Below are 5,455 nucleotides of genomic sequence, written 5' to 3'. Positions count from 1 at the left end.
AAAAAAAAGTAAGAAAAACCAACAAGCTCTCAATCTGCTTTGCAATGACGGTTATATTTACTCTGCAGTCCTACAATTCCAGAGGCTGTGTTTGGGAGGTAATTTAACTCCTGAGTACCAAATACAACAATAGCCCAGCCCTTTGTGGGCCACTTGGTGTTGTAGAGCGTGGGTTCTGAGGCCAAATGAACTGGGTTCAAATCCCAGAGCTATCCTTACTTACTCTGTGACCTCGAAAATATGTTTTATCTTTTCTGTACTTCAGTTTACTGACCTATGGAATTAAGCTAACAGTAGTACCCCCTCAGGCAGGTGCTTTAAGGATGGAAGGAGTAATGCAGTATACATGAGTTTTAAGATTGTGTTGTTTTTGTGGTTGTTATGTGCCATCAAGTTGCCTATGACTCATAGCGACCCCATGTTCACCAGCTCTGAAACCTGCCATATCCTGAGTCAATCTCATCATCTCCAACAGAACCAATCCCATTTCGCCAGTCACTTAGTCAATTAATCTCATCCTGGGTGTTCCTATCCTGTGCTGACCCTCCACTCTTCCAAGTATGATGTCCCTCTCTAAGGACTGGTTTCCTCTGGTCATGTGCCCAAAGTATGTGAAATGGAGCCTCCAGGGAGGAGCCTGGTTTCACCCTTTCCAGGACAGACCTGTTTGTTTTCTTGGCAGTCCATGATATGTTCAATACTCTTCTCCAGAACCATAACTCAAAGGCATCTATTCTTCTTTCATCCAGCTTTCTGATGCATAGCAAGTAATTGAGAAAATCATGGCCTGGATCACGCACACCTTAGTCTCCAGACTGACATCGTTGTTCTTTAGTACTCTAGAGAAGTTCTGGACAGCAGACTTTCTCAGTGCAACTTATCTTTTGATGTCCTGACTGCTGGTGCCAAGAATGTTGATTGTGGAACCAAGTAAGTTGAAGTTATAAATAACCTCAATTTCTTTTCCATCCATCATGAAACTGCTGATTGGTCCAGTGGTGAGAATCTTTGTTTTCTTGATGATGAGCTTCAATCCATATTGAAGACTACAGTTCTTGACCTTCTGCAGCAAATGCCTCATGTCGTCTTCAGTTTCAGCAAACAAGGTTGTGTCATCTGCATGCATAATGTAGGTTGTTGATGAGTCTTCCTCCAATCCTGATGCCACATTCCTCCTCATAGAGCCCAGCCTCTTGAATTATCTCTTCTGCATACAGATTGAAAAGGTATGGAGATAAGATGTATCCTTGACACACTTCTTTCCTGATCCTGAACCATGCAGTGTTTCCCTGCTCTGTTCTAATGACTGCTTCCTGGTCCAAGTATAGGTTTCCTATGAGCACAATTAAGTGTTCTGGGATTTCCATTCTTCTCGAGGTTAACCACAATTTGTTGTGATCCACATAGTCAAATGCCTTTGTGTGGTCAATGAAACACAGACATTCCTCTGGCACTCTCTGCTTTCAGCTAAGATCCATCTAACGTTGGCTATGATGATGTTCCTAGTGCCTCTTTAAACCCAGCCTGCATATCTGGCAGTGCTATGCTGAAGTACTGTTTCAGTCATTTTTTGATAATTTTCAGTAGGATCTTGAATGATAAAGGTCTCTTATTTGCTCTTCTGGGGAAAAGTTTTGTCTGTCAAATATTGCTTTAGAGTCAAGCAACCAAAGACAGACAGACTAGGGAGAAGGATTGGTCATCCACTCCTGAAATAACAGGCCTCAGAAAACCCTATGTACAATAGAGCACACTTAAGAGTACATATAGCTGATATGGCACCAGAGGCAGAAGAGGGGGAACAGTTGCAAACAGATGCTACTGATTGGAACATGGGACATGAGAAGTATGAATGTAGTAAAGTTGGAGATTGTTAAGGAAGTAATAGAATGCTTGAATATTGACAGACTAGGCATTGGTGAAATGAAATGTGTTGACTTGGGACATTTTGAATCAGATAATCATATGATCTACTTTGCTAGAGATGAAAAGGTAAGGAAAAATGGAGTCACTTTCATAGTTAAAAAAGACTATTTCTAGGTCTATCTTAAAATACAATGTTGTGAGTGATAGGATAATATCTATACATATACAATGAAAACCTGTTAATACCACTATCATTCAAATATATGCACCAACAACCAGGGTCAAAGAGCAGGAAATACATGACTTCTAAAAACTTTTGCAGTTGGAAATCGATCGAACATGCAACCAAGATACTTTGATCATAATGGGAGATTGGAATGCAAAAGTTGAAAAAAGGGAAGAGGGTCAGTGGTTGGAAAGTATGGATTTGGTGACAGAAATGAAGCTGGAGACAGAATGATAGAATTCTGTACAATGACCTATTCATTGCAAACACCTGTTATAAGAAACACAAACACAGACTATACACATGGATTTCACCTGATGATATGCATAGGAACCATATTGATTACATCTGTGGAAGGAACCACTGGAGAAGCTCAATATCAGCTGTGAAAACAAGGACAGGTGCTGATTGTGCAACAGATCATATGCAAGTTCAAACTGAAGCAAAAGAAAATCAAATCACATCTACCCAAAGTTTGCCCTCGAGTCTACCTCACTAAAATTTTAAGACCATCTCAGGAACAGGTCTGAAGCCTTGAGCACTGATGAGCCAGAAGAGCTATGGTGTTAATATTAGATCAACCAAAATCCAGAATGACAAGAGCAATGCCCACTGGGCTATACGTGGGCAGGCTAGGGTTTACGTTCAGCATAAAAGACTTCCTTCCTACAGCTTGAATAACAACTGGCTCTGCAATGACAAGTTTGTCAAGTCATACTTTTCAGCACACACAGAGGTGACCAGAATGTACTATCAGAAGTCTGAAAAGGAAAGGTGCTAAAAGATCGAAGACAGCATGTACACCTGGTCATTTTGTCTCTTGTTTTTGGAGACAACATTGATTTGTCAACCTAAAGCTTCTTTTTCAATACCTTCCAAGTTAAATTTTTAAGAGGGCACAAAATATGTTTTTAATAATTATATATACATTCCTAAGGAAAAGGCATATGGCATGATCATGAGGAAATGAGATGGACTTTTTCATCTATTTTCTTATATATGCAAACTTAGGCAGAGGCAAATGGGTGTAAAGAGATAGAAAGAGGTTAAGAATATATTTATCTTCAGAATCTACTGCCACTGTAAAAGAAATGCTACACATAGGTGGCTTTTTAAAACTGGAAATTTTTTCCCCCACAATTTAGGAGGCTTTTAGTCCAAATTCAGGGTGTTGGCTCTAAGGGAAGTCTTTCCCCTCTGTGAGCACTGGACAGAGGCCTCGTTAACCTCTGCTTCCTAGTTCTTTAGAATCTCCATGTGTCTTGGCACATATCTTAGCTGACAGTCTAAGCAGGAACTGAAGATGGGACATGAGGGCACAGGGCCATGATGCTGGTTATAACTCACGTGAGTTCACGTCACTGGCCCATGGTACTGATTGTATGTTATAATGTCTATCACAGTTTTGAAGATTATTTCCTTGTTATTGTCTTTCATATTTTTTACTTTTTTAATTAATTTAAATGAAAGTTTACAGAGACTTAGGGTTTCCAGTCATTCATTGTTGCACTTTTCTACCCACCTACCCCCTCCTCCCCAATTCACTCTTCTCCTTGAAAAGAAAAACTCTTTCATTGTTATGTAGTCCCTCCCCGCCAGCAAGTTCACTCCACTATGCAGCCTTCACTCTGGACTTCAGTAATGACAATAATACCTAATCTTATATCCCTTTTAAACAGTTCTCCCCTTCATCTGCTTCAATGCAGTATACATCATTCCTCCCCTCCTTTTCTGTCTTCCCTTAACCCTGATGTCAGTCCCATTTTACAACAGTGGCCCTATGCAATATTTGTCCTTTTGTGACTGAGATATTTCACTCAGCATCATGTCCTCCAAGGTCATCCATTTTGCATAATATTTCATGAGTTCCTTATTTTTCAATGCTGTCTAGAATTCCACTGTGTGAATATACCAGAGCTTCTCTATCCATTCGCTTGTTGATGGTGTCTTTCATATTGCAAGATGCAGGAGACATCAAAAGAAGATGGAAGGAACACACAGTGTCACTGTATCAAAGTACTGGTTGACATTGAAATATGTCAGAAAGTAACAAGTGATCAAGAACCAAAAGTAATGACGAAGTTCAAGCTGCATTGAAGACCTTGGCAAAAAATAAGGCCCCAGGAATTGATGGAATTGCATAAGTACATTTTGTATCTGAAGACTTCAGCGTACATATTATTAGGTCTAATAACAGTAAATGTGCTCTGGCGGCCTAATGGGTACTGCCAACTCAAAGGCAGGAAGTTTGAATCCACAGCTGCTCTAAGGGAGAAAGAAATGCATTTTCTCCTCCCATGCAATCTAATTTCTGAAAGCCCGCTGGATGGTCAGCTATGGGCAAGTTCAGAGTCACTAGAATAAGACAGACTAACCTAAAGATTGGTGGCGCCAGTTAAGAAATGTGTCACCATCTTCTTCCATAAAGAAACCCTGTGGGACAGTTGTACTGTGTGAAGCACGAGCTCGCCATGAGCTAGAATCAGTTCCACAGCAACAGGGTTGGGATTTTCTAGTTTTGTTTTATTGATCTGAATGAGCCTTGGTGTCTTCATCTGGCAATTAGAATAGTATAGCAATCCCTATATCCCTGAATTGTTGTAAGGATTAAATAAGACCACAAAAATTTAAAAAGCAAGCGCTAAATACAAAAGCTTTAGACATGTGAGACATTGCTGGTATTAGAAACAAATGATGGGCGTGCACATGAGAAATAGTGTACTGAGTGCAGCACCTGGTACATAGTGGGTAGGCAGTAATTGTGACTTTCCATTATTCCACTAAAAGATGGGACTCATGCCAGTCACTCTCCTTGGCATCTCATCCATGTGGATGAAAGTATCTGACCAATGATCAAATAGTCCTGTCCACACAGCAGACGTTCTTCATTTGTTGGTGCGTGGCTGTGTGATTCTTGCTGGCATTCAGATCTGCCCAGTTGCTCTGTCTGCTACTACAGTTTGTCAGCCATCCAAATAGTGCATGTTTCTTGAAAACTTATCCAAAAGGGTGTTCCAAGCTAAAAGCACCATACATTCCAGATTGCCTGGGATTATCCCAGAGTATGCTGGTGGCCCCGCATATTTATTAACCGTGTCCTCTCTAACTTACAAAAAGATCATAATTTGGACAATAAATTACATGATCATCCTAATAAAGTATTTACTTAATACTCAAGCTACTTGTTTTCAGTAGCAAGAAGAGAAAAAAAATACCAAGGCAGTCTCATGATGCTTTTTCAACAGTACTACCCATTCTTTCTGTTTTCCTTTTAGTACTGCCAATCATTTCATTTTGTTTTGGGTTTGGCGGGTTTTGTTTATCTTCTGGCTTCACGTGCCACATGGAAGCAGACCACTGGGG

This window comes from Elephantulus edwardii, unplaced genomic scaffold, assembly GCF_000299155.1.
Source record: "Elephantulus edwardii isolate Elephantulus edwardi_28Jun2011 unplaced genomic scaffold, EleEdw1.0 scaffold00016, whole genome shotgun sequence".
NCBI lineage: Eukaryota > Metazoa > Chordata > Mammalia > Macroscelidea > Macroscelididae > Elephantulus > Elephantulus edwardii.
Note: the sequence above shows the minus strand (reverse complement) of the source record.